Source organism: Lepidothrix coronata, unplaced genomic scaffold (assembly GCF_001604755.1).
Source record: "Lepidothrix coronata isolate B3197 unplaced genomic scaffold, Lepidothrix_coronata-1.0 Scaffold7, whole genome shotgun sequence".
Lineage (NCBI taxonomy): Eukaryota > Metazoa > Chordata > Aves > Passeriformes > Pipridae > Lepidothrix > Lepidothrix coronata.
Genome location: NW_016690187.1, coordinates 7,549,409 through 7,567,984, shown reverse-complemented (window position 1 = coordinate 7,567,984; position 18,576 = coordinate 7,549,409).

The window sequence follows — 18,576 nt, the reverse complement described above, 5'->3', positions numbered from 1 at the left end:
TACAAATCATCTCACCCTGTTATCACCACTCAAACCTTTCCAGTTCACACCAGTAAACCTGCTCATACTTACTATGGCGGCATTAACAACCACAGGGGAGAAAACTTAGCCTTTTTGCCAGAGCATATTTTCATAAGTCCCTGCCTCTGTGCCTGCACCCATGTGGTTTAGTGTTTCAGCCTGCTTCATTAAGCACTCTTTTGACAGCTTCTCAGTTTAGCAATGGTAAGGCTGCAGCTGCAGAAGGTGTCTGTGAAATTCTTCCTGAAGTGAAGAAATTGCGCAGCTCGCCTGCTGCCTCCTTACTATGAAATGCTGCTTCTATTCCCCAGTAAACCAGCTGATTTGCTAAAAGAATTTCTAGTTATTTATTTTTATGTCTTTCATTATTGGTTGTTCATAATCACTCTCAGCCTTCCTAACTTTCATGCCCTAACATTTTATTTGCTCTAGTTCATATTCCCTTTCTTTTGGCTTCAGTTGGGCTGAGTGTTTGGGTTTTCTTTTCCTTTCTTTTTTTTTTTTTTTGAAAGGCACCTGTTTGGCTTGAATAATATCTTGCCATTTAGCTATTTTATTACTTTCTCGCATACTTTCCTGCCTCCTCCCTGCAATGCACACCTCTTTTTTTGTGCTCTCCATGATTACATTCAAGTTTCTTAAATAGCTTCCATGCTGAGTCTAAAGATTTTAATTTCCTTGCTTTAAAGTCTTTTTAGTATCTACTGCATTAAGCCCAAAGTTTCTCTTCTGTGGTGCTTGTTGATGCAATGAGCTCCTCCTTGGGATACCGAGTTAGAGTAGCCTCAGCCACAATGGCTGGGTCCTCCCTGACCTCTTCCTGGTCGCCTCTTCCCTCTGCTCCAGCCTGGCCCAGTGCTTGGATTAATGAATCTGGTGGAAAACTGCCCTGGGAAAAAAAAGAAAGGAGAGGGAGTTTTCTGACAGCCTTGGTAGAAGGTCCTGAGCTTCAGTGTAGCAGTAAACCTGCATTATATGGGAAAACTGTTGTTTAAACATGTCTTAAAATGGCTTTTTGTAGTCTCTTTGCAAACACATGCTTCTTCTTCCCAACACCCCTCACGACAAGTGTTATCCCATGCAGGAATGTCCTGGGAAGATGTCCTAAGGTGTTCTCATTGGACCTTGTTAACCCCTTCCTGCGATTGGGTGTTCCTGTAAGCCCCTTGAGACTTCTAATTGGTTACTCTGTGAGTCTTCCTAACCCTATAAATGTTACCCCCCCAACAATAAACTCTCTCTTGCCTCCTCTCCGCGCTGGTGTGCTGTCTCTGTGCCTGCCATGAGACCACGTGGGTGGAAGGAGGGGAGAGGACCTCTCCCCTCCAGGCTCAGGACCTGAAGAAACCCCTGGTGCTGGAGTTCCCTTTCCCTATCCACCTCAAGCCGTCGGAAAGGGTTCCTCAGATGGAAATGGAACTAGAACTGGGCCGCCCCACACCATGGGGGGAAAGGGATCCAGACTTCAGCAGCTGGTGTGGGACTTGAAGTAGCTCAGTGTTTCTTGCCTGACTCCTCAGACAGAGCTGGATTTGGTTTCAGGTCCTGCCTGTACCCGCACGGTACTGGAAATTGAAAGAAAGGGTGTGGGATCATCTGATATACTTGGAAGCAGAACAAAACCTTTTTAGCCAAAATCCTCATTCCTCTGTAAGAGCTGCGGTTTGACTGTTCCTTTGAGAAGTGGAAGGTCTTGGGATAGGAGATGCTATGAAAAACTCTGAGCTGGCAGGAGTGACTTCAAGCTGGTCTGCAGGGATCTCACCACTAATTACCTGCACCACATCCAGACCATAATGTGCTTTTATGGAGGCATAGCAACTTGTGAGAATGGCACTGACTAATAGAATCATAAGAGCTCTTCATAGTTTTGCAGGTAGACTAATTGGGACTAGAAGATCTGGAAAAAACAATGTGCACTGGCTTTTTGTTTTTATGTTGCATTGGTGCTTTTTAATTTTTCTTTCTACTAGACTGTAAGTGATAACACTCCATGGAAAAGCCAAGTGTGTATTTTTAAATCTGCTTTCTCATTACTCTTCCATTCCTTTTTCTCTCTGAACTGGGATTAAGCTGAAGTAAATTACCTCTTAATCAAAGTAATTGAGCACCTGGAAATTTGCACCAGTAACTTCCTTATGTTTATACCATGCAAATGTGCTACACTAGCACCCTAGGTGGCCCGTACTGACCCTGGATAGCCCTTGGCAGCTGCCCGTCTGGGGTCCTGGCTGCCCATGGTACAAAGGATACTGGGATCAGGAGAAGCATTTTCTTAGCAGATGCCTCGTGCACTGTCCCTTCTCCCCTCATGTGCATCCTTTGGGTGAGCTCAGTGCAGCATAGGCTATTTCCAATCACATAACAGCGTGAAGACTCATTGATATCTGGGATAAACAGGGAAATCTCCCTTATTTCTCTAGAGTAGACATTTCTCTTTTGTCACCAGATTTGGTGACTCCACCTGGCCCCAGCTCAGGAATGACATGGGTGGTGACACGTGAGAAATGGATAACTACTGTCAGGAGAAACTATTTTGGAGGGAAAAGCTGCGGGTGGATTTTTTAGTTGTCCGAGACTGGCTCAGTCATGAAAGTGTGGGGTTGATTGAGTCTGTGATGGTGGTGGTGTGCTGCAGGCTTTGAGCTTCACTGGTGTAAAAGAAGTCAGCAGGGACTAACAGAATGAGAAAAGCCACTTTGGAATATGTGCATCTGCATGGAAGAGTTTTATGCTGCTCCTTTCAAGCCCTCATTTTGCATGTTGCTGGTGTTTGGTAAATAATAAGAACTGATACTTGGAGGTAGAACATGCAAATGTAAGTGGAAGGAGGACACTGGCTTCTCCTCCTTAAAATGCAGAGAGACTTCTGATGGAAAAAGACAAGCTATTCTTAAATTTTAGTGGTATAACTCCAGGAAATTCAGAAAGCTTGAGAACTTGGTAGGGTGGTGGTAAAATCTAAACAAAGATTGCAAAGTATATATTTCTCAGGTTTTAAGGCAGCTCTTTTCTAGACTTCGAGTCTTTCCTGTCAAGGACTGAATGAAAGAAACAGATGTCTGAGCTCCTCAGAACTGAATCTGAATTGTGCAGTTCTAGCTTGGCTCTGTTTTTCTTCTCTCTGCATTGTTACCTTGAAAATATCTAGCTCTATTTTCAGTTCTTAATTTATTTTTTTGCCATTCTCTAGTGCCAGAGCACAAAGTTTCAACCTAAACAAATTTTTATAAACAGGTTCCAAACCCTTCACTTAAGTTATTGGATTGGAAGTACTATTAGGCCTCTGACTGGATACATGCTACCAGGAGCTGCAATAATGCATAATGGCACCGAGTGCTGTGACTGTTCTCTTTTACTACCCAAAGGGAATACAGAGTGTAGGAGAAGAGAACTTTAGGAAGTGACAATTTCCCCATGGCCAATGTGTTTGCTAGAAGGATCCCTTGACTGTTCTTGCAAGATAAGACATGGAAAATAAATTACAGTTATTTGTAATGACTCTTTATTGTTTCAGCAAAGCTATGGCCAGTCAGGACTGGTAATGAATTTAGGTGTCCTAAGCTCCCTAGTTTTGTTACATTCCTACGCCTGGAGAGTTTATTTAATTGAACTGCTGTGTTTTTATTACCAAACTTTGTGGCTTCAACATGATATGAGGCAGATCATGGGAAGCAGTGTGCTAGGAGAGCATGGAACAGCTTTAATTGTTTCAGATTCCCATATGCTGTCCCTCCTCCTCCACCACCTCTGTCCCTCCAGAGGTGCCTCTGGGTCGAAGTTGAATTGAAAAGTCATTTAACATAAATACTTCAGCATGCCTCAGTCCCACAGGCAGTGGGCAAGGTACCAAACTTCCAGGCGTTTTCAGAACAGCCTGAGGATGGCGTGCCACAGCAACAGCACTGCTGGCTGCAAGCTCGGCTTGCATGCTTTTCTTCACCAACACTGTAATTCCTGCTGTACTTTAAACAAGAACAGACACTGTTCTCTAGGCTTTCCTCCACAAATACATACAAACTGGGCCAAGCTCTCTCCTCAGTGGCGTTGGAGTAAATCAGAAGTAATTCCACTGACAGCCATGAACATCGCAGTGAACTTACAGCGACTGAGGGCAGAATTTGGACTGCTCTGCCTGCCTGTGTATGTGAAAGCTGTCACTCCCAGCCATGCTGAAATGCTCGTTTACTGCAGCACATGGATAGCATTATTGTTATTTCAGACTTTGTTTGGGTGGAAGTCAGTGGTTAAACACCTGAAATCTCAGTAGACAAAAGAGAAGACTATAAAGTTTTATGACTGTGGAGTAGGAGATTGCAACATGTAGGTTTGATTAAAAAAAAAAATTCCAAAACTATGTTATATTACATACTTTAGAGGTTTTGTCACTGAGTTGATTAGTATGACTTAGTTATTAGCTGTTACTAGAAGCTTTCCACTGAGAAATGGAATTAGAAATACCAGTTGCTGTATTTTTATTCACAATCTTGTTGAATTCATCTCAGTCTCCCAGATGCACAGAGAAGGAGTCCTAAGGCTGTTTTACGGGTTTAAATATTTGCTTATTTGTTTTTTTGGGGGGAAAAAATGCAATCTGCAGAGAGAAAACTAATGTTTTGTAACAGCTGGGGTTCAGATGCACACACCAGAGCAGAAAGGACCAAGGGCTGTCAGCCACATTTGTCCTTGGGCAGCTGCAATTCTGGTGACTGGGATACTTATTTTCCCAGGCCAGAACTAGTACATAAGTTTCTAAGCCTCTCCAGCACTCCCTGACCTTCTTCTATCCCTTTGGTTTCCCCTCTTTTTTTCTCTGCCACCCTTACAATTCTCTTTCACTCTGCATCCTCTTTCCAAGCCCTGTGATAGCCACCCTAATCACTAGAGAAAGGCAGGGGGTTAGAAAATATGCATGCTTTCTCACATGCACAGGAATTCACAGGTAGACGTATTCCTGAAGCATATTTAACATATCAAATATTTTTTTTACCTTGCAGCTAGACCATATACATCTTAAAAAAAGACAGTTGGATTTTTGTTCAATCTCTGACTGGACAAATGCAGGTATGTTCAGTGCTAGGACCTACATGAGTAGATGTCAAAATGGTGGTGGAAGGTGTTGAGATGATGTATACCTGTGCACTTGACTCTGAAATGCAATTTCTGTCTTTTAGACAGCTAAATTTGCTACTCACAAGGGCCTAACATCAGAACAGAACAGAGCTTTCAGCATGACTGTAGTGCATTTATTTGAAACACAAAATACTGTTTTCAGGCCATTGTTTGTAGTATCTGTCCAACCCTGTTTTCTGTACAGAGGCCTCTGCTTCTTCCTCTTCCTCCCACTTCAATATCTTATCCTGTGTATCTTTAGCCAGTACAACCAGTGAGATCCAGCCTCCGCCTGACTTGAGTGCCTTTAGGAATGTTCACTGGCTGATGGCATTTAAAGACAGGAAAAGCACAGTGATTTGAGAGGGTAAGTTAAGAATTAAGATGAGCTTTAGAAAGCACAGCAGGCCCCAAATCAGCTCATTCCAGTGAATTTGACTTGTATTGGTAGCAATGAACAAGTCTCCAGTGTCTCTCAAGGCAAGCAGCTGGGGCTGATGGGCCAGCAGTGGGATACTGTGAAGTCTTGCTTTTTGACCTGATTGTGGGAGTCCTTGATTCAAATACAAAACATTGATAATATGAACCTTCGATTGCTTCCACATTTCTATTTGAGCATGGTGTGTCCAATGGAGACTTGTGGGTGTTCAGGAGTTCGCTGGTAATCTTATTTTACCCATTTTTATTACTGTCTGAAAAGTGCAGGGTTGAGAGGATTTTTTTTTTACTCATGTTTTTGCTGGTGGAGAAATATAAAGGAAAGAAATCCCTCTTGACCTGGGAAATGATGTTATATTTTCTTTAATAAAGAGTAAATTTTATTGTGCACCAAGCCAATTCACAAACTTGATCTCTGTAACTGGCACTTTCAATTACAAAGGGAAAAACGGAATTAGTTCATTAATGCTGTGAAAAAAAGCAGTGACCTACCTGCCAAATGACAAGGTGGAAATAATTAATCTGGTAAATTAAAAAGAAACTGATAAATTAAAATGCAAAACCTTCCATGTGGTGCATTAAATTAGAGAGTTGCAATTTCCAGAGCACGTGTTTATTGTTAGACTTGATCCTTTCTTTTTTTGCTTGACTTGATTTTGTGTTTGGCAAGTCCTGTTAGAGAGTTATTTGGTGTTCTGGGCTAGCATATAAACTCATACGCCCAAGCATATTTTGCAAAAGAGAGCTTGCAAGATCAAGCTTTATGAAATCCAGCTGATGAAATGTACATGCTTTGTTTTTATTGTCATATTACAAACTTCCATATTCCCTTTGCTTTACTTGGTCTCCCACTGTTAAATGTCACTTGCCTTTCCTTGGGCTCCAAATGACCCAGGCATGGGGCTGAATTGCTGGGGTCATCTCAATCAATTTATGACCTTAAAAATCTGATCCACACAGAAACTACTGAGGAGACGGAGCTGAACCCTAAAGTATACAGTATATTTGCTCCACAGAACTGGAAATAGTAAAACAGTTTCTTTTCTATAAATACCAGTAAATCCTCTTGACGTTTACAAGTACATAGTATTTTTTTTACACACTGCATGATCTCAGAAGTGCTTAACAGATCAGTGAACTGTGTATCTGCTCAGCATAGGTAACTACAAAGCCATTATATGCCCTGCAACATCCTTCACAAAAGCTCAGGACATTTGCATTAGCTCCTGTCCATCTCCAGGCAGTAAATTGCAATAAGAAATATGGTCTACTTACTGAATGGTTGACCAGTGCTCTGATGCAGCCTACAGGAAAATATGAATGTTATTGTTTACTTTAACTAGGGCATATATCATACAGAGCCAAAGACTTCTCGTTTGTTAAGATGAGAGTTGCTCTTGTCAGAAATAGTTTGGGACGTGTCCCATTGCTAGGGAAAAATCAAGCTGGAAACCAAAAGCTAGGCAGAGGATGATCTGAAAGTTTTATGTCTGAGGTGTTAGAATTGGCAAGCATTAAAAATACAGGGGGAGAGCCAAGTCAGATGTTTCTGTAATGTGGTAAAAATAAGCAGTGCATGTTATAACCTCTTCAGAAGGTGTGGGTTTGCCTTGTGAGAGGGAACAGCGCTAGATGGAATAAACAGCTGTGGCCAGAAATAAAATTCCTGGCAGTTCAGCAGCTCTGGTCCTCCTTCTCCAATACTACAAATCACCAGGGGGATTTCCCTAACCCCAGCTCTCTCCAGCAGCTCTTCAAAATCACCAGGCAGCCCCCACCACAGGGTTTTAACTCCTGAATGCTCATATGTGTTGATTAGATTTCCTCGATAAATCCTTAAGATATCGTGATTTAGAGCTGAATTATACACTCCACACCCATTTTTCTCATCTAAACCTGCACACCCATTTTTCTCATCTATCATTACCTGCATCCAGCTGGGAATTTCCTCCTGGTGAGGGAGACTCAAGCAGTGACCAAATGCGGGGGTGCAACTTCAAAGGGAACAGCACAGAAAAGGGTGAACCAAGGGATAACAAATTTATTTACTGTAAATGAGCACAGAAAATGTAAAATCTGCCCTGGGGTACAAAACTTGCAAAACTTTGCTAAAATCATGAGGTTTCTCAACACCTTTGTCAGCTTCTGCTGTAACAGCCCTATAAAAACCAAGATGGATGTCATTGCTGCATGATGAAAGCTATCTCAACTAAGAAGATAAACCCTCAAAAGCAACTAAAAGGTTGCTGAGACCAGATATGTATGGAAGGCTGTCCTGATGTGGTGAACTGTACGAGCATTGCCAAAGTCAAGGGAAATCCCATTACTCCAGTGTCCACCCAGTGGCTGCACCTTGCTCTGGACTTTGTCCAACTGGCTTGTGAGGCTTGCTCTCCTCTCATCCCTCTGTCTGTCCCACTGTCCTGTGCCTGGCTGGTGGTGGTGTTCTCATGTACAGTCCCATCTCAGATTCAGATGTCCATGCAAAGTGTGTGATGAGACCATTGTATGCTTCCTGAGTATGTAATGAAGGGCTCTCCTTGTGTGTCATGAACTTAGGCTGTGTACTGGAAGCCACGGTTCCCCTCCTCATCCCCATGCATTTTGCCTCAGTGCTCTGCTGCCACAAGTGATGGCTATGGATTGGGCGAGATGAGCTCTCTAGCATTGCGTGTAACAGCAGAACAGGCGTAGGAATAAACAAATCCCAATCTGTGTTTCATGACAGCACCTCTTTTCAAACCCACAATCCAAGGATTGAAGAAGAGGGTTTAAGACGGGCAATAGACTAAGCTCAACTAAGCTATTTAAAATGTATTGCCAACAGCCCAGTTCACTCAGCATCTCATTTCCAAGGCCCAAAGCAGGAGGTGATGGTCTGCTCAGCAGGCATTGGGATCCTGTTGTCTGGCCCTCGGAGCTGTAGCCTAGGCAGCTCCTCGCCCTGCAAGGGGTAAGCAGCCTTGCAGTGCACTATGCACCCCCCTGTGCAGGCGTGCGCTTTCAGGTGGTGTCTCAGCATGCCATATCCTAAGGCACAGATTCCCAAAGATATTTGGGAACCTCTTGCTGAAATGATGAGGCTCAGGTGCCTACATGCCATGCAGATCTTGGCCCAAGGGTTTTGTTGCTTCATCTGCAGTTGCTTCACCCCTGTCCTTGGGCTAGAGAGGGAAATGGCAGAGGTGGCGTGATGATCATTGAAAGCCACTTCTGCACGCACAACATGGCCTCAGTGTCTGCGTGGGTCAGGTCCAAATTCCCTATCCCCAGGGATGGGAGAAGAGCTGCTGCCCCTTGCACTGGGGCCATCCCCCTACTCAGGGCATCCCTGTGGGTGTCCCTGAGCAATCCCTGCTGGGGGCTGAAGGAGTGGAGGGGAGCACATGTGCAGCAGCAGCCAAGCAACAGTGTGGCAAGTGTGTAATCTAAACCTGCGCTGCATTTGGCCTTCCCTGCTTATGAAAGTTTCTATTTTTCCAACAGGCTGTTCTTCCTTATGCTATTTATAGTTCAGTCTTCCTCCTTTGCTCTTTCTTTCCTGTCACACCCATGCTGTACTTGTCCTCATTTCAAATCCTGAACACGCACCTCTGAGCAAGCTTCCAGGCTGTGGTATATTTTATATGTCTTTATTAGCTTCAAAGCTGGAGTGAGATTACATGATGTCTAGATTTCCTTGCAGTCAAACTTAATATCCTGAGAAATGGGAAATTTTACTGAAATCCTGCAGAACTGACCAGGGTGTGGGAGGGTCCATCCTGCTGTTTCTGTGCCTGTGTTGTTGCCATGGATGTGCAAAATTATTCGGCTTGAATTTTTTTTTTTTTTGGGGGGGGGAAGGGGTGGAAAGGGGTAATGTCATTTTTGTGTATCAGCATGGGTGGGGCAAATGCCCTTTAGGTAATTTTGCCACTGCCCAGTTAAAATTAGTGCAAAGTTGTGATGAGAACTCAAGATGTGTAAATCTGAAAAAACCTGTGGGGAAAAATTATGGTGAAAACATGTTGCATGAAAAAGGTATTCAGCCTTCTGAGTACTATGGGAAAATATACAGGAATAGCTGTAAGCAATAATCAGAAGGATATGAAATGTATGCTAGTTCTTAGCTAGTATAAATATTCATTGCTTCAGGGGAGCCAGGCAAGCCAGCATCAGCTGAGGATATTAGCTACATGTCATGGACTGGAATATTTCTGTGAAAAAGAAAGGAGGTGGCTGTTAGCAACTGCATTTGTGGGCAGAGCCAAGACTTGGTTCCTTGGAGGCACAGAAAGGCACCCTAGGTCCCCTGCAGCCCTTAAAGACTTTATCCCATCCCAGTGCCCTTGCTGTTGCCAGTGCTCCTGCTTGGCTGCTCCCAGTCTGAGCTTCATTTCAGATGGGAGAAATGGCACAGTGTTTCTCCCCGGGGAGCTCTGCCCTAGGCTCTGCTGTATATGCAAGATGCTCAGAGAGGGAAGGTGCTGGAGGGTCTGTATCAGAAGCACTAAGCTGGTCCTGAGGGCTGCACAACCACACAGCATTATCCAGCTGCAGGGTTACTGACACACAGAGAATAACCCTCCTGTGAGATCCCTGCCTCTGCTCTCTAATGAGGATGGGCAGGCTCTCAGGGAGCAAATGCAGGAACCAAGAGCCCTTGTGAGGGCAGTGCCAGGCTTACTCCACAGGTTTGAAGTAAAACTCCCACTGACGGAAATCTGTCACAAATCCTCATTAAATGGAGATGCACTTATTGTTAGTGTTATAGTAGCGTCCAGGAAGGCTCCTACAGGATTGCATCAGATTGCAGGGATTCAAACGCAGGAGGTGAAGAAAATGGCAGTCAGGAAAATGTGTAAATGAATCTGTCTGTTCAGTGTCAGGAAATTAATGCCAACTTCTTAAGGCATGGGAAATGACATTTGTTGCCAAATACACAATGCTCTGGATTTCATGGGAATAATTATGACAGTGAAATATTTTCTTAACTTGACCTTGGGCCGCATACTAAATGGAAATTTTAGTAAAAATGTAATTTTCATTACAAATGCAAACTGAGACACAGTAACCTATACCTATGGAGGATCTGGCCTTACAGACCCTGCCCCTGCTCCACAGGGCCAAATCCTGCTGTCACTTACATTGGTGTAAATCAGACTGTATTTTGTTGAACTGCATGGAAGTACTGGGGCTTGTTTGCTCTGGGTAAGTGTGAGCATAATTTAGCACTTGGTAAGGACAGCGGCCTCGGGAGGTCAGTGATATCCCAACTGAGCAAATCACCAGCTCGTTTGGAGCTTGCACAGGAGCACTGTAAAGCAGAAAAGTAGTGGTGAGGCATAAAGTTATCCCTGTGCCATCCTGGGAACATGGGATGGGGCTTTCTTGAAGTGTGGTCTGAGGTGACACTTGGGCATGACAGAGTCCTAACCAGAATCTCATCACTGTCTGCAGACAACCTACTGGAGATAGCAACCCCCTTCTGAAGGGCTGAGCACATATTCATCAACAGCTAAAATGAAATCTCAGGTTTTGTAGCTCTGGTTTGTACTTCTGGATGTTTCCAATGTATTGATTACCAATCCAGTCATGCTGTTTGCATCCTGCTTCTGACACCTCCTTACATTCAAATGAAGAAACAGTTATTAGCATTGTTACATATTTCTTTGTAGGAGTTGTCACCCCAGATTAACACCTGATGGTACTAGGTTTTAACAAAAACCAAAACGACAGTACCAGCAAATAATCTGTTTTCCGTTCTCATTCTGGGCTCATTTCCCCCAGTTTAATTCAAGAATAACTTTAGAAGAATAAAAAATATTGTAGCGCTCTGTCACTAGAACAGGACAAAAAACCTGGACTCAGATCAACTTATATTTTCATTGGGAAAAGGGAGAACATCAGACAGGAAAAAGACCTTAGGAAGAGAAACAAAATGTCACAGCCCACTTTTGGTTTACTTCAGTAATTTCATGGCAGAAATATTAGGCAATCATTGTCACATAGGTTGCCTTCCTCACTCATCATCCTGAGCCAAGGCTGATTACGTAGGTTAAAACTTGGAATGAAAGCATTAGTTTTTTAGGTTTCTTGTGTAAATATACATATATTTGAAAAAACGGAAATTAGAGAAATAAATTCTGCAAAACTTGGTCCAGTCTTAAATTGCTGGAGACTAATACACATCCTTAGTGTTTTCAAATGCAAAAGATAGGAGGTATCTATTTAATGTGTCTCCCTAGGGAGGAATAATCTGATTTCTAACATGAGAAAACACCAAAGCCAAGGGAGAGGCCTGCTGTTACTCCATCACAGAAAAACATGTTCCTTTGAAATTTCATCAGCTAGAAAATCAATTAGTAGGGTTTGGGGTTTCATAGAGGAATTTTACTGTTTTGGGGTTTTCTTTCAGATCCAAATGATAAAAATGCTATAAATTCTATCTTAGACTCAGCAAGTGAAAATTTTAAGAGATTATGTGAGTAAATCATTCATCCCTTCTGAATATCCTGCTGATAAAAGGGAACCCCTGATGTGATATGTACTGTCAGGTTTGAATTTGAAGCAGAGAATTTCTTTCAAGTTCCCTTTAGGGAATCTGTACGTTTTATGCTGAATGTTAGGATCACCTCTCCAGGCATAGAAAGGAAGCTAGAATGAGACCCTAAAGCCATAGAGAAATTATCAGAAAGAAATAAACTGATTTCCTTTTTTTTTTTATTAAATTCTCCTGTAACCAGCTTTATAACCTAGCAAGTCACAAAAATTTCACAGTACATTACACACGCTCACTGGCGCACATTTTGCAAGATCGAGGAGGCATCCCTACGGTTTTGCCCTGGATTGAGCACAAAGGCAGAGGGCAGGGCTCCTGCATCTCCCTTTCCAGAGACGCCATCCTGCTCTAATAGCTTTCCTGTTGAGTCTTTCATTGCTATTAAGTCTTGTTACCAGCATTTCGTGTCTTCCAAAGCCCTGATATGATTCCTGTGCAGTCTAAGAGGCAGAAAAGGAGGTGCCACTGGTTACACTGGGTAAAGCTGTGGCTGCTCCCCATCTCTGCAGGAGAGGTGATTCCTGCCTTGCACGCAATTGCAAGCATTCAGAAGGCTGACGGGGAGGTGCTCTCAGGCCTGCGAACAACACCCATAGATCAGACCTATGCTCCTTAAGGGCAAGTTCTCCTCCAATGTGCAGTCTGTGTAAGGGTGCTACAGAGGGGTGCAGGAGGCTGCGGGGGGGGCGTGGCATTGCTGCATCTCTGGGGTGAAGGCACTGGTACCCAAAACTGCTGAGGGGCAGCACAAACGCCTCTGCGCGGGTCCGTGCATGGCCTCACTCCTCCGGAACACGGGAAAGCGGCAGCAGGGAGCTCCTGCAGAGCCGAGGGCAGGCCAGGGCCAGGCCCGAGCGAGCAGTGCTATTGCCTTTCACCGTTCGGTTCGGGCTTCCCTTTTCCTTTCCTCCTGTCCAACCACGAGGCGCAGCGAGCTCTCCCGTGGGCTATGCAGAAGGGGGGTCCGTTACCCTTTGTGTCTGGAGCGACTATGAGCGGCCGGCATTCCCCGGGTCCCGGCCGTCCCAGCGGGGTCCCCGCGGGGCGGGCAGTGCCCTCTGCAGCGCGGCCGGGCCCCGCGGGTCACACCGGGCCGGGAGCTCCCGGGAAGGGGGGACGCCGCCCACGGGAACTGGGCCCTGTCTCCTCGTGGGAAAGCGGTGTCCCCGCGCCCGCGGACAGCTGCGGGGCTGATTTCGGTGCGGTGACTGTCCCTTTGCTACCGCGCCGGCCATCAGACGTGGCGCTCTGCGCTGTAGAAGCGCGATGTGCGCTGAGCTGCTCCGCAGGGGAAGAGCCAAGGATTTATGTGCCCTGTGAATCTCCCGTCCCTCAGCGCTGATGGTGCTTCTCCATCCCTCCTGCTCCGCGTGGGAGCCGCAGTGATAAATACTATTGACAGCGAGAAAATCAGACACGCCATGTCACAGCTCTCCCGTTCCTCTTTGCCGGCCGTGTGAGCGGCCGTGAATCAGCTGAGGGGCACACAAAGAGCTCTCTGAGGCACTGGAGAAGTGCAGCTCAGAAAAATCCGAGCGGTGTTAATTTTAATTTGGAAAACGGCTGTTAGTAAACAGTTCAACCCAACAGGATCTGAGTGTTAGCCAACTCCCTCTGCCCTCTCCCACGGGAAAGAGGGCTATAAAATAAAACCGACTCATAAAAAGCTGTTAGTCAACCTGTTCCCTGCTTGTGACACAGGATGGCAAGGGTCCTAGGGGCAGAATTATGGAGAAGGTAAGCAGCAAGAAATGCTGAAATTCAGAGAAGTGGGCGATTGTGCACAGTAGAAGACAGAATAGCCAGGAGAACTTCAGACTGTTCAGAGCCAGTGTGTACATTCACGCTATGGAGTTGAAAAGTTTGTGATGCTGACTGATGATTCCCATGTTCCAGAAGAAAATCTGGCACCTGTGTTTTTGATTTCCCTCTCCAAGCCGTTCCCAGTGGAGTGGCTGTTGGGATATGGGTATCTCCATGGCTGGGGCTGTGCTGCAGGAGTAATTCTATGCTGTGTGGACAGGAGTCCTCAGCCCCTATGCTCAGAGCCAGGGTGGGCAGTGTGGTTGCTGGTGGAGGCTGTGCCTTGCCAGGTCCAGGTGCAGGATCAGGATCCCCTGCTGACTTTTACCTCTTATTGTGCAAAAGACACTTTCTTAATGGGCAGCAGTTGCACCATGGGAAACATGGGGTTAGCTGTTTTCTAGGCAGCATTTTAAGTGGGTAGAAACAAGGAGTTTTGTTACTGAATTTGATTTGGATTGTAGCTTTTCCAGTACTTTCAAGAAGATGCTCTTGGATGGCTTGAAATGGCAGTCTGTGAAAATGGATATTTTCTAAGGTCCTATTGAAGTCAATGGGAACTTTTTTATTTGTTTTCCTGGGCTTAAGTTTGGGCTATAAACTACAGTCAATTTAGGGGAAGATCCCCAAACAGAGAAGCATTCTGGACTGAATGTTGAGTTTGGCGAGGTCTGCTTTGTGACTGGGCTTTATTAGTTAAATTCAGGCAAGGTCTAGGAAAATTATGCTGATTAAAAGGTTCTTTGGAAAATGAGTCCAAATGTCTCTATTTTTCTACTTAATGGAAAAGCGTTTGCCAAAGAACAAGAGATGCTTTGCTGAAAATAGAGCCAAAAAGTTTGTCAGTACTTAAAGCCTCTTTTACTTCATTTAGAAACTGTTTCTTTTTGTAGGTCACCTTGTTGAAATGAGGTGCAGAGGACTGCAAAGCAGCTGTTTGTTGTACCAGTTACGTCTCAATATTTCTCTGCAGTTTCTTCCAGCCTGTGTGCATATTTCCATTGCTGTTTATATATTCCTTATATTACTGTTTAGCAGCACAGTGATTGAAGCTGGGAGGATTTTAACACTAATTTACTTTTCACTGTTTCCACACTTGTGTAAATCCATCCTGTCACCCCTTAGGACACTGGATAGGTTCCTTTCTGCTGCTACTGGCATTCATTGTCCGTGTTCCCACATCAGCACAGAGCGACTAAGCCACATGTGCCTTGTCAGAAAGACCAGCCTGTGTCTTGTGAAAGCTGATGCAGCACCTCATGCAGTCACCAACAAAGGTGGACACCACATGAGCATCAGCGCTGCAGGCCCTGGCCCAGTGCATCACAGGTTCAGCAGCCAAGGCTGGAAAGGACAATGCACATCTTTTTCACATCACAGCATGTAGTTCATGGAGAAAGACAAATGTGAATACCATCTGGTGTACCAAGAACTAGTCCACAAAACACACTTTCTGCAAAAACATGAAGATGGGCATTGTCTCAGGCATATTCACCCCTAAGAAGAAGCAGGATTTAGCAGAGTCCCAAAATATAGAGGTGGTTTTACTTGCTGAAAGGTTAAAGGGAGATAAAGGAAGAGAAGACTTGGGGGGGATGACAGGAAGGATCTTTCAGTGCTTATCTTTCAGCCCACACAACCATGTTATCACATCAGTGTTCTGAATCTGAATTAGTCAGGGTCAGACTCTTCTGCCTTTGCTGGAGACTAAAGCCAATGTGGATGTGTGGAAGTTTTGAACTCAGGCTTCTAAAATAGGACGTTGTAAGGAAGATACTGTGGAACAGGCTGTTGAAATCAGTTTTTATTCTTTTATGTAACCTCACCATTTCTAGAGAAATAACATTCCTCTCCTTGTTCATCTTCTAATAGGGCTTGTTTACGCAGTAGAAACATCTGCTAGATGATTCTAGCAGATTGTGGCATCCACTACCTGTGTTCTGATGATGATGTCAGCAGACATTTGATTAACTACAGAAGCTTGAGCACCAAGGGGATCCAAGGTGGGGCACAAAGTAAATCACATCTCAGGCCCTCCATGCCCCCCCGTTCCACCTGCCAGCACAGGTGGGCTGCTGGCAGAATGGTAGTTTGAGGCCTTTGCTTGTGCAACGTGTGCTGTGATTACTGCAGGGGTAATTGAGAAAAAAAATGTGACTACTGCAGTACAATACAGCTTGTCACCTGCAACACGGGTGGCCAGCCCTTGCAAGGTTTGAGGATACTTTTCCTAAGATGCCCTGTAAGGACAAGATGCAAAAGAGAGCAAATAAAATCCCGGAGATTGGCCTCTGTATGGCAGTGATGTACATGGGAGGCATCTTGGGCTACTCACCTTTCAGATACTGATGCCCTAACAGAGGGCTGAGGGCTTCTTTCCCCTTGCTCCCAATAAAAAACTCCAGATGCTCTTGCTTAGTAATCCATGCTTATCTGCAGCTGTTCGCCTGCTGCAGGCCCTGGAAATGCGGTCAGCCATTTCTGTGTAGTGTTTTTTGTTTACATTCTTTTAAATGAAAACAGTGATTTTTGGTTGGGACAAAAGAAGGACTGTGCTAGCTTAGGGCATTAATTTAGGTGGATTTTACTATATGTATAAGACACATAAACTGTTATTTGCTGTTTTCCCTTCTCTCTAAAAATGCATGTGCTTTCCTTTAAAAATGTATTTTGAGTGTAAGTCACATAGTGATAACACTAAATGCGGTATAAAGATGGTAATAAAAGTGGTTGTAACATCTATATATTTTTCACGACTGAAGTGCTCTGCAGTGGGAGATGCTATAAATGTCTGCTTGCCCCTGGAGGAGGCAACACACTTATGCTGCAAAAGATGTCAGCTGCATGACTGCAGAGCCCAGTTCTGCTGGGCACAGGACAGGCGGGCGGGCAGGAAAATTAAGGCTGGGGTGTCTGCTCTGGCATGTCACTGAGGTGGGAAGGTTGGGTGGATGTTGCTGAGGAAGAGGCTGTGGTGGACAGGGTGGAAATACTGCTGGAATGGAGAGGACACTCCACGCAGAAGCATCTGTTAATGCAGCAGAGGAGAAAGAGCCTGTCCTGGGCTGCCTCCTGTTGTGCCTCAGCTCTGCCACTTCTCCCTCTCCTTTCAGCAGCAGAGGCCTCTCCACATTGCAGTCATGGTGTTCAGCATCACCCAACTTGCTCAGAAACCATGGGTTGTCTGGGTGTGCAGTGTACTCGGTGAGGAAAAGCACATAAAAGGAGAAGGAAAAGGGAAGAATGGGGAAAATGCTGCTATTGACATTTTCTCCTGGCTTTTTTTGTACCTCTGTTGTGTTGCAATAGGATGAAGCAAATTCCAAGCATGCCGGCTGCCCTCTAGCCGTATCTTCTGAAATAGCCACAGCTTGCACAATTCCACAGCCATTTATGGGGACATTTTTTCCATTGGGAGCATGGCTGTTCTCCTTTCCCACCCTGCGGCCGAGGGCCCGGTGCCTCCCCCGGAGGCTAGAATGAATCAGGGAGTGTGTGCCAGAGCCGGCTGGCCCTGTTGCCTCTGCCTATTTGTGGTGGATCCTTGTGGGGCCATGGAAGGCAAGGAAGAGATGAAGCGCTTGGGGCTGTGAATCCTGACAGCAGCGCCCTCATGGAAGTCACACACTGGCTGTATGGAAACCTGAGAGCATGTAAGCATCACTAAACAGCCATGGAAAAGTCTATATTGCTCTCAATTAGAGGGATTTCAACCTTTGCACAGGCACGAATCTGAAAAGTGAAATTTTTTTTAGAAGTCCAGTGACTTTTACAGAAATGAATATTAAATAAAGGGCATTGCCTGTTATTGCACTTCAGATGCTGTTAGGTGGTGTGGCTTTTAAAACCTTTTTTTTAAAGGTCATGCTGTTTATGCTGCATAATATCTAATACAATTGCACTGTAAATTAGAAAAATGCTTTACAGCCTGCTGCTGTGCTTCATGGAGGTGAACAAAATTTGAAATCACAGGTCTCCCCCTCATGGGGAAGCAGTTGTGGGAAATATTTAATGTCAAAATAATCAGGGGCTTAATGGCCTAGTGATGAGCTATGGAGGCCTCTCTAGGACACCTTGCCACATCTCCTGCCTGCTCTCTAGAATATTTTCCCATTCTTGACACTGTTAAATTTGATTTTGCTTTACTGTTCTAGGAAGTTTTGGGTAAACTGTAGCATTACCTAACCCACAGCCATTTCCTTTAGCTGCACACAGTATGCTCAGCCCTGACAGGTTTCTCTCCCAACAGGTAAAAGTTGACTTTCTCTATGTTGAAATGGCTGCAGGCCTGTCAAGTTACTATATATATAAACTCTCTGGAAGGATTAATATTCTATTCCTCTGTAGTAGCTTCAAAACTTCCAAAAAGGTTGTTATCTTTCCTTCCAGGTAAACTACGCTATAGAAGCTGGATTTTGAGGGACATGCAGCGTGATTCCAAAATTCTCCCCTAACAGTGCTTCAGGGAATCAGTGTCAAAAGCAACCAAATGAGTTAAAGCCACAGATCTTTGATCCTTATTTTAAAAACTTCATCTCACACATTTCTTCAGAAGGCAGAATACACAAAAAGGAGAGCAGCCATGGGGCACAGAAACAGTCTGCATAAAACCACTGGAAGGTGTTTTGGTCTCACTTCACTGTGGAACATATAATATGGTT